The sequence below is a fragment of the Electrophorus electricus genome, chromosome 2 (genome assembly GCF_041902795.1).
Source record: "Electrophorus electricus isolate QZ-2024a chromosome 2, ASM4190279v1, whole genome shotgun sequence".
In the NCBI taxonomy this organism is placed as follows: Eukaryota; Metazoa; Chordata; class Actinopteri; order Gymnotiformes; family Gymnotidae; genus Electrophorus; species Electrophorus electricus.
This window is the reverse complement of record NC_137498.1, coordinates 7918513-7930174: the sequence shown is the minus strand read 5'-3', so window position 1 is coordinate 7930174 and position 11662 is coordinate 7918513. Positions and strand designations below refer to the sequence as shown.

The 11662-nt window shown below is 41.3% G+C and overlaps 2 long non-coding RNA genes across 2 annotated transcripts; both read left to right on the top strand.

Annotated features, from left to right (window-relative positions):
• Positions 1 to 2443: 2443 nt before the first annotated feature.
• On the top strand, positions 2444 to 4901 carry LOC145660122 (uncharacterized). Its single transcript, XR_014126284.1, has 3 exons — positions 2444 to 2736; positions 3681 to 3980; positions 4787 to 4901. It is a non-coding gene; the product is annotated as an uncharacterized LOC145660122 (long non-coding RNA).
• Positions 4902 to 6713: 1812 nt separating this feature from the next.
• Positions 6714 to 10367, top strand: LOC145660121 (uncharacterized). Its single transcript, XR_014126283.1, has 3 exons — positions 6714 to 6923; positions 7077 to 7144; positions 8512 to 10367. It is a non-coding gene; the product is annotated as an uncharacterized LOC145660121 (long non-coding RNA).
• Positions 10368 to 11662: the final 1295 nt, after the last annotated feature.

Here is an 11662-nt window from a genome sequence, read left to right as displayed (position 1 = left end):
TCTCAGCTCTGCTCCAGCATTAACTCCACACGGTTCAGAGTTTCTTTAGTCTGATCTTGATTGTTCAACAGCAGAGTTTGTCCACCACTGACCAATCAAAGAGTGACCACATACGAGCAGCATCCCTGTCATACCACATCCAAGAGGAACCCACAGCTCATAGAAGAGTGATTTACAGTCCTGAATAACAATTGATGAATAACAATATCTCTGCAAGAGACCACAGATGACCACAGCAGTTGGGGCAAACAAGAACAAGACTTCATAGATGAGAGTTTGGCCTACACATATGAATATGTTATACTATGTCATTTCAACCAAGAAAATCATGTCATGATAAATGAAGTTGTAGCTCAGTCTCTCTCAGTGTGTACATTTCTCAGCTACCTTTATGAGTGCGTTATGGAATTTGTAGTTCATGAAGCATTTATGTACAAAGTCTTGTATGTTTGCTTTTTTTTTTTTTTGTAGCTCAGGTTTGTAGCTGGTTGGGTTGAGTCTTTAAATTAGAATTTTCTGTAATGTCTATGGAAGTACTGACCAATATGCGTCCAGATCCAAGACCACTGAATAAATGTGTGGTCCCTGTTCATCCCCTATTTAGGTTAAATTTAAAGGCAGCATCAGACACTGAATTTTCAGTATAAAGTGTCAGTCACACCGCACATGAGTAAAATCTGCCTGGCAAAAAAGTTAATTCACTTGAACAGACAAGAATGCAAAAAATGTGGAAATTTGCTTCCCGTAGTGAGTAATCAGGAGGCAGACAGAGACTATTAGACACAATTTACCTGCCATTGACTAATTAGATTAGATTAAGAGTGACCTCATGCAAGATGTTTCTTTTCACATTTTAAGAGTAAAACTAACAGGAACAGGCCTTTGGTAATATGTAGATGCTGAAAGCAACAGTACATCTGTGGTGTGAGTAGAGTTCACATTCCTAGAGGTGGAATGATATTCTTACAATGCCGGCTCCAGTTTTGGCTACTAAGCACAAGACATCAATCATGCAGGCAAATTGCCCACCAAATATGGAAAGATCAAGTACTCAATTTGAACATGAATGGAACAAATCCTCACTAAGTTCTCATGGACTGCATTGTGGGTAATAAAATGCTCTGAAAGTAAAATGCTCCTTTAATCATCTGTTAAAGTCTTCTTGTTCTGAAGCCTCATGCAGCCTGTTTTAGGCCCCTCTCCACTGCAGTCTAGCTCTTCAGTCTCCATCAGCAGGGCTTTAGTGAACTCTGCTCATAATATAGCAGGTTTAGCTTCACCTGCTATTTTCATTAGTAATAGAAAAGATCCCTTTGACCCGTTGAAGTAGTTTGGGTGTTATAGAGAAATGAACTGACCAAACAGCACTGAGGGAGGTCATTTTAGGTCACTCCCACTGGCAACCACATTTTGTCTCTATGACAACGGACTGAAACGTTCAAGTTACAATGATGACGTTCTCACTGATGATGTGAAACTATCTGCTAGATTACTGACTGATAAAGAAGAAAGAGGACATACCAAATGACAATGTATTAAACCCTACAGGATCACTATATATGTGAGTGAGAATGTTGTCATTCTTACTTATGTGTGTGTGTGTTGGGGATAGATGTTGAACTTCATCTGAATGCACTTCCTCTCCACTATAACTGTAGTTGTCAAATCATTCAGTAGTGTAGTTCTGAAGTGTGTGTGTAAGGTGTGTATCAGCAGTCCTGCTGTAGCTGTGTGTAGTGTGTGTGTAACTCAGTAAGAATGCAGGTGTGTGTTTATCTGCTCCTTGTGTTCCATGCTGCTGATGGTGTGTTACCTTCTCTCTACTTCTGTAGATCATCAAATATCTACTCAGTAGCTACTTTATAAGAAACACTGAAAGCATCTAGTAGGAGTTCAGTTAGAGACGACATCTCTGACCACCTATAAAAGGCACTTTAAAGGCACATGTGGACACTAGTGCCAATGGGTGATGTTACTGTTTCTAATAAAGTAGGTGCTGAGAATAAAATTGTGCATGTGTATGTGTGTGTGTGTGTGTGTGTTTGTGTGTGTGTGTGTGTGTGTGTTGTATATTACCTGAACATGTAAGGTAGAATTTGAGATTTGGTTAGTAGGCTGCTTTCAGTTGTAAACCAAACCTTGAACACAATGTGTCATTGTGGTGCAGTTATATCTAATTACATTTAACCCATGCATATCGGATTCAGTGTTCAGACTAGAGCATAATAATCAGAGTAAAGTAAGTAGTCAGTACATGGTTGTATAGTAAATGTTACTCTGAACAATCACAAATCTCTGTGTGCTTGAGATAGTTAAGCCATGTTAAAGAGAAAAGAGGTGAAAAGAGTAAAGAGATGAAACTCAAATGTTGGGACATGCACATGAGGGGATTGATGGTGAAGGTCTTCTACTGGTGTGTTTCTGCAGGCTGTACACTGGAACATCAGAAGATCACAGAGGTCACTGCATTCGCAGGAGACTCAGTACTACTGCCCTGTTCCTGCACTGACCCACAAACCAGACCTGAGAGTTTCACCTGGCAGAAACACCAAAACTCCAGTTATACAGAGATCTCCAGTGAGAGTGAACAGTACAGAAACAGACTTCAGCTGGGTACTGCTCACTCTCCAGGACATTTCTCTCTACTCATATCACACCTGACTGAGGAGGATGAGGGAGACTACAGGTGTCAAACTAAAGGGAATACACACAAAGACATCAAACTTTATGTTTCAGGTAAAATATTATTCAGAAATACAGACAAATTAAAATCTCCTAAGTAGATTTCACCTGGTGGATCTCCATCATGAACTTCGCTTTTCAAACATACATATAAATGTAATATAAATACATTCACCACACACTTTATTAGACACATATACATCACATATTACTAAAATTAAAAAACAGGACATTTAAAAATAGAGAAACACTATTACATATTTATCTATCTAACATGTGGACCACATTATCCTCAGATATTAGTCACCAGACACCCTCTGTCACCAGTCTAGAAGAGTTAAACACAACTAACATACATTTCACCTTGCCCTCACTGAACACTTTCAGTACCTCTAATAAGTGAATGTGTAGGTATAATTATAGACTGTGTCCACCTGGTGTCTTACACAGTTTGTGTGTCACCCTGCACCCAGGACATCACTGGTCAGTTTCTGACCACAGATGTCCCAGTATATGTGAATACTGAACCATTCTCCACACATCAATCCCACTACAGTGCTGGAGGCTTGGTAGTGGGTGCTGTACTGGTATGAGTGGTTCAGGTACAGCAGTGTTACTGGATTCAGTGCTACTGGTAGGCTGAGAGTGTTCTGACAGTGAAAGATATCCAGCCAGCAGTGGTTCAGTGGTCAGACACTGACCATGACTGGAGTTGGAGGATGGTTAACACTAACTGTGTGTTACACCAGATGGGCTAGAACCACTGACTCTACAAATACAAGATTTATCTCATCCATTCATATTTATCAAATGTGACAGAGCATAAACTGTTGCATAAACTTTGTAAGTTACAGAACATCAGAACATCTTTTTGATGTTAAAAATTTGACAAATGGATTTGTTTTGTCTTCATATGATGGTTCACAGAAGAATGTCACTGGTTGTACTGGTTACTTCATAACAGTAGTGTAACATGTCAGTGTTTCTGCTCTCTCTAGTCTGTAAGGATATTGTGAATCCTCCCACAGTGCTGAGTGGATACGTGGGAGGGTCTGTCCTGCTGCCCTGTTCCTGCACTAAACTGCTGGCCAAGCCAAAGACTATCAGATGGAGTTTTATAGAAGATTCAAATGTCATCTACTCAACTGACCAGACAAAGCATTACACTGGTAGAATTAAGATGGTTGCTGCTCCAGGAAATTTCTCTTTATTCATATCTGGTTTGACTAAAGAGGATGAGGGAAAGTACATGTGTAGTATCAGTATTCACCATACAACTGTCAATCTCAATGTAAAAGGTAAACAAACCACTTTTATATTTAGTGTATGTCTAAAATGTTTTTGACTACATTTAGTGACTGGTCTGTACCAATAACTACTGCACTATGTAAAAACAAATGTATTGCCTAGACATCCTAGTAGCAAATATGGAATAATATGCTCATCTAAAATATGAATCTGAACTCAATGATGCAACACTAATAGATTACAGACCTAAAACACTCAGAAATAAAATATGACGTTCTATTTGTGCTTCACTTTCATCTCTCCATCTTTAATCCAAGGAGCCTTGGTCATGTGGTCAGAAACTGACCAGTGATCTCTAAAATATTCATGGAAACAGACAGGCTCCAGTGTCTAACTGTGTGCATACTAGGTGTTTCTACTGGAGTATAAACACACCAGAATTGTGGCTGACTGTACTGTGTAATGAGGTTTAAAAAGCACAATTTCATAAACAGCTCTGGCTTTTTGGGCACCAAACATTAAGAATCAATAAGAAAATATGACAGAGTATTACGTCCCACCTCCTTGCCTCTCTGTAATTATTTGATTTGCTCACAGAAAATGACTGATTTTATTTTTTTTTTTAAAAGCAATTCTTCCTGCTTCATAAAGGATGTACAGAGCCCTGTAACCTCAGACTTTGCTGTCGTTTTACCACCACTGACATACAGCAAACCAAACAGCAAACTGAACAATTTTGTTTGTACAAATTGTAAATACAATTCTGTAGTATAAAATCTAAAGTTAAACATACAGAATACATAACAGCCCTGAACCCTCATTACTTATAACTGATCACACTTTTCTATTCTGGCAGAGGCTCCATATAAACCTGTAAATCCTCCTCCAGTGGACACTGACACAACAAGTTCAACAGCTTCAACTAAACCTGCTACTACAATGATGTCTCCAAAAGGTTATAAGACATTCAGTCCATCAACTACCAATGGAGGTAACACGCATTGGTTTAACGAGTGTGGGGCAGTATGCAAGCATGAGTTAGCCTGGTCTGATGCATTTTTTAATGAAAATGAAAGCACACATGAACATACTGTGCTAATGTTGCATACACAATGTCATACAAGCGATTAAGGCAAAAATAACTGACATTGGGGGTTGTACAGGATTGGGCTTTATAGGGTAAATAATGAGGGTGAGACTAGACCCAGGTGACCCCTGTGTGAGGGCATGAACAACACAAAGCATGTGGAGGAACAAAAACAAACAAAGGAGCACATGGGGAGGAGGATGGTGGTGAGAGGTGTTACAGTAGCACCCACACCCCCCTTAACACGGGGCTCCTGTGTGATGGTGGTGAGGGGTGTTACAGTAGCACCCACACCCCCCTTAACACGGGGCTCCTGTGTGATGGTGGTGAGGGGTGTTACAGTAGCACCCACACCCCCCTTAACACGGGGCTCCTGTGTGATGGTGGTGAGGGGTGTTACAGTAGCACCCACACCCCCCTTAACACGGGGCTCCTGTGTGATGGTGGTGAGGGGTGTTACAGTAGCCCCCACACCCCCCTTAACACGGGGCTCCTGTGTGATGGTGGTGAGAGGTGTTACAGTAGCACCCACACCCCCCTTAACACGGGGCTCCTGTGTGATGGTGGTGAGGGGTGTTACAGTAGCACCCACACCCCCCTTAACACGGGGCCCCTGTGTGATGGTGGTGAGAGGTGTTACAGTAGCACCCACACCCCCCTTAACACGAGGCTCCTCTGTGATGGTGGTGAGGGGTGTTACAGTAGCACCTACACCCCCCTTAACACGGGGCTCCTGTGTGATGGTGGTGAGGGGTGTTACAGTAGCACCCACACCCCCCTTAACACGGGGCTCCTGTGTGATGGTGGTGAGGGGTGTTACAGTAGCACCCACACCCTCCTTAACACGGGGCTCCTGTGTGATGGTGGTGAGGGGTGTTACAGTAGCACCCACACCCTCCTTAACACGGGGTTCCTGACGTGCATAACAGTTGACAAGGGAGCCCGAGCCCGGCGTCACACAGCAGGGTCTGGAGAACCTGGACAAGGACAGGTGGGAAAGGAGGGAAAAAAGGGGAAAGTCCATCGGGTGAGGGGTGGAAACAGGACTTTGTACCACAACCAGAGACCTGACAGCAGGCTGGACAGGAGACGACTGGGTTCCAGCTTGGGCAGCGGGATGGACGGGAGCCCGGCTGAGAGTAGGAGCACAGGATACGGGATAACAGGAACCCAAACCACAGCTGGGATTGGGACAGTTACAAAGACAGGAATGGGGACAGACAAAGGCAGACACTGGGATTGGTAGAATAACAATGAAAGATTGTCAATTCCAGTACAACAGAGATGTTACAGGAGGTGAAGTGGGTGGCTAGGCCGGGAATGAGGGAAAGAGAGAGAGAGAGAGAGAGAGAGATAGAGATAGATAGAGAGAGAGAGAGAGAGAGAGAGAGAGAGAGACACTAACAAATGCCTGGAACTCAAGCGCACACTGACAAAACAAGTCCAACAGCTTCATTCTAAACCTACTACTACAATAACATTTGAAAATGGTTAAAGGTTTTTTTCCGAGAACAAATGTAGTCTTAATGACATTGACAATGTCAACTTTTATTAATTACTAATAATATTATCAATATTAATCAATATCAATATTGTCAAATCTCAGTCAAGTATAATGCCAAAATTTGTAATTTCAGATTGTAGCAATACAGAGACTCATTCATGCTCCATCCTCTTTGTTTTTGTGCCAAAAAAACATTTGCATTGAATGCTTGTTATGAAATTCATACAATATAATATTAAAAGTGACAAATAACACATCAAATTTTAATTCTGCTTCCTACATTCCCACATGCAGGAAATGCAGACAATTCTCCAGTATACACACGTCATGTCATCTTAGCTGGTGTGGGGGGTTTACTGCTGTTGATGGGATTAGGAGGAGTCATCTGCTGGAGATACAGAGGTATACACACACACACACACACACACACACACACACACACACACACACACACACATACACATACATATATACATACATACATACATACATACTTACATACATACATACATACATATCTATCCACATCCATCTCACACTGAGTTCATTTTGTAGTTCAGAGATGTGAACAGACGGTGAGCAGAGAGGGACAAACAGGACAGAGGAGAGATCAGCAGACACAGGTGAGTGTCACACATCCATGTTATAATATCAGTGAACTCTGATTCAGTACACAGATCTGTTCTACAGTGCCAAAGCTTGGATCAGGAATCTGACTGTTTCTGCATGAATATTAAACCCAATGAAAAAGTCATGCAGGTACTGGTGAGAGGTTGTGTGTATCTGAGAGTATGGAAGAACTTTAAGGGTTCTTGTGTACACAGAGAACTTCACTACAGTCTCTTTGCACACAGTTGATTCTGAATACTAAATTGTGATGAACAGTTTGACATCATCCAATATGCAGTAGTTCAGCAGAGTAGTTATTATTTGTTTAATATTCTGTAGTTTAACAGAGCAGTTATTATTTGTTTAATATTCTGTAGTTTAACTGTTATTTGTCTAATGTGCTGTGGTTCACCAGCATGACAGTTATTCACTTAAGACTTTTGCAGCATGTGGCTCTGCTAGAGATGACGGGCACTGCATCATGCAAACAGGGTTATCCTGGCCATCTGGTATAAGGGAAAATAATGAACATTTTATTTTGTGCCGACCAATCCCTTTAAGTGGCACCAGAACGAGGCAAGAAACCTTCGGTCTGACTAATTTTCAAGATCTCGCCAGTAAAAACTCATTAATTAAAGAAAAAGTGATCCACGTACATTTATCATTTGTATTTAAAAAGGGCAGGTGATGTATGTATGTGGTTACTCTCCTCAGCCACTTTATTAGGATCACCTTTACACTACATCATTATCTTCTAGCTGCATTATACATCTGCGTGTAGTTCCTCAGGCTTGTGTATAAACTCCAGACACACTGCTGTTCTTGTTACACACTCATACATGCCCTAAAGGCACTACCACTGCAGAGACACTTGTTTCTTGACAGTGGTCCACCATCCAGGTAGGATCCACTCAGCAGTGCTCCAGTGGTCACCCAATAAACAGTGGTGCACACCTGTAAGATAGGTGCACATATTACAGTAAAGACTGACTTCAGGTGAATACTGGTTATTCCTTTTTATAGTGACTAGTGATTGATTACATGTTTGTGAATGAATATAAATCAGATTAAATGGCAGCCTATTATGTGTAGGTATAGAGCAGGGGTCTAGGTGTAAACACATCTGCATATGTGGATGTGTGCTTTAATGTGTACATAAGTTGTCTCATTTGCCTTGTTTGGTTTTCTACAGGAACACTGTAATGTAGTTTATTATAAACCCAAGTATTGTATTATAATGCATTTTACTGTTTTATAAATGCAACATATTTTTTTCAACATGTTATGTATTAATAACTGTACACAACAACCCACACAACATTATGTGCATTACTCTGTATGTATGTGTGTTAAAATTTTGAAATTGTGATATTTTCTGCAGGATGATGTGATGTATTCTACTGTAGCCCATATTAACACCACCAGACCAGCACCCAAAGAAATGGATAATGAAGATAATACAGAATACGCCAGGATCAAACTAAATTAACAAACTTAAATTCACACACGAGTATACGTGTGCACGAACACATACACACACACACACACACACACACACACACACACACACACACACACACACACACAGAGACACTTTTATTGTATGATATCTAGCCAGTGAAGTGTAGTTATGTTCTTCTGTCTTGGTTTCAGTGCTGTCTTTGTATAATTTGCTGTATCTATTGGTAATTACTAATTAACTGCTAATTAGTTACTTCAGGTGTGGTTTCAGACTGGCATAAGTTAGGAATTGTAGGTGGAGGACTAACAGTGATGGGGCAGGACTAAGACTGATAACATTACAATGTAGCCTCTCCAAGAACCAGAGTACTTGTGTTTTATTCCTTTTGGGTTCATCTTCCACTTGGGAAAGGAGGCTAACTGCTAAATCTACAATTAAAATTGTGACTCCTACAAGCAAGTATCATTTTTGTTCTGTACATTTGTAAAAACAATTTGTTTTATTGTTCCATTATGGATTTTTTTCAGAACATTATTTTTTCTGCTTTTTTCTGCATGAATCTAATTGAAAATCTATGGAAGGAACTAAAGCTCAGAGTTCATAGAAGGAGCCCACGGAACCATCAGGATTTGAAGAGTGTTTGTGTGGAAGAATGGGCCAAAATGACACCTGAGCAATGCATGCGACTAGTTTCTCCATACAGGTGTCTTGAAGCCGTCATCACCAACATTGCCGCCTGAGCACTATAAACAGGCCACAGGCTCGATATCTTTGTTGGATATAAATGGAGGCCAATACTGGAGAGAGAAGATGAGGATGAGGAAGAGCAACCATCACTGATGAGATCTGGGCTACTTTGGTTGACCAAATAGTTAAGCATGGATTGTATTTCAGAAAAGCTGAGCAGGGATCCAGCCTAAACTGAGTCCACTTACTGTATGAAGTGTCAGCAAGTACTATAGTCAATGTGCCTGAGCAGCAGTAAACCATATAAATAGGTAAAAAAAAACAAAAAAAAAAAACAAAAACACACTGTCTTCACAGTGGGAGACAGCTGTCTGGCTGAAACCCTCTGGGAAGTCCTGATAGCTGAGACCTCCTGATTGAAATGGATTCAGTAAAAGTCTAGCTCTTTAACCCGCAGGTAGTGAGCTCTGCCCCTCCTCTGGTCTCCATGGTAATATAGAGTAGTACTGTCTTGTTTGACTGCTAGCTCAGTAAGGGATATGATGGGCACGTCAAAATTCATGAGATCAGAATCCTCTGTAGTCTCTCCCCCAAACCCACCCACACTCGGGAAAACACACAGAAGCACCAAACACACACATCATACACCACATGTACAGGACTGTACCACATATACAGTCAACCACAATGAGGTGTGACCTCTGTCACAGGCAGCTGGATACAGAAGTGGGTAGTGGACAAGAGTTGCATCATACACAGAATGAACAAGAGAGGAATAAATAACACAAACAGAAATAAACAAGTGAGCACATTTCACATACCACACCATAATAAAAAACAAATTGTTTTTATAAATGTACCGATTTCTAGAGCAAAATGATTCTTGTAAGAGTCACAAAACTCTTGTACTCTTCTTGTTTCTCAATTTTGTCAGTCTTACTAAAGTCCCTACAATTCCTAGCTTATGCTGGTCTTAAGTAACTAATTAGCAATTAGCAAGTAATTAGCAGCGGTTCCTCTCTACCGGACCGAACCACAGCGCAGATTTCAGTGCCACTTAACGGAACAAGTCGGCGAAGAAGCAAATTTACTTTATTCTCCCTTAACTCGGGTGGACAAGACATGTTTGGAGTCCATATTTCGCTCCTTTAGAACAAAAAGCTGCTAACATTGCTAACAAACACTGGAAGCCAACAGCAACGATAGCTAATAGGATTTGTAAATAAGTCAGATATCGAGCTACATGTCCTCAAACCTCATCCAGGTCGCTTCCCGGTGACGTGTTTCTTCACTTGTCTAGTTCACAGTGAGTTATACGACACACCGACTAGTCTGGGAGACATTTACTAACACTTGAATGCGGTTTGACCGGCTTGAGAGAAGTTTGTGGGCATGGATTTACGAAGGCTATATTTGAGCTGCTGTTGACTTCCAGTGTTTGTTAGCAACGTTAACATTTAACAGCTTTTGTTCTAAACTAAAGAGGCAAAATTTCTTGGTCGATAGACAGAATCTGGGGTAAGTGGTGAGCTGCTGCTCTCTGCTGCTCCCAGATATAAATACCTTTGTGCACATGAATGTATGAGGATAACAACACCTGTAGAGAAAAGGTAACACTCACCATCAGCAGCGTGGAGCACAAGGAGCAGATAAATACACACCTGCATTCTTACTGAGTTACACACACACTACACACAGCTACAGCAGGACTGCTGATACACACCGTACACACTCTTCAATACAGTCTACTGAATGACTTCACAGCTACACTTATAGTGGAGAGGAAGTGTATTCAGATGAAACTGACAAACTAAGCTCAACACAACACACACCAAATATAGAGATGTGGTAGGTTTTGTAAGATGTCATGTGGTACGTCCTCTTTCTTCCTTATCAGTCAGTGATCTATCAGATATTCTCACATTGTCAGTGAGGACGGTCTCATTCTTAGTTAAGTGGCTCCGTCCTTTGTCACAGAGAAACGATGTAGAAGCTCAGGGGGTGAGACCCAACATAACCTCCCTCACTGCTGTTTGGTCATTTCATTCCACTACGACACCCAAAGTACTTCAAAGGCTTATTAATGAAAACAGTGTAACGCTTCTTACCTGGAGTGAGGAACAGGTGCTACGGGGTAACCGCGATGCGTGGAGTAAACATGGAGTGACACACACACACTGGTGTGGACAATCTGAAAGACTTTTATTCTCTCCTGGATCACTTCAAGCCAGGTCACACGGCTACCATCATTGTATTTACACGTAAAGAAAACAGTAAAAAGCACCGTACAGCGTTACCAAAGAAAAAGGAGTGTTGAGAAGGCGAGTAGGAAGGTGACGGTTCTCCCCTCAGACTCACTCTCTCTCCATAACCATGAAGCTCC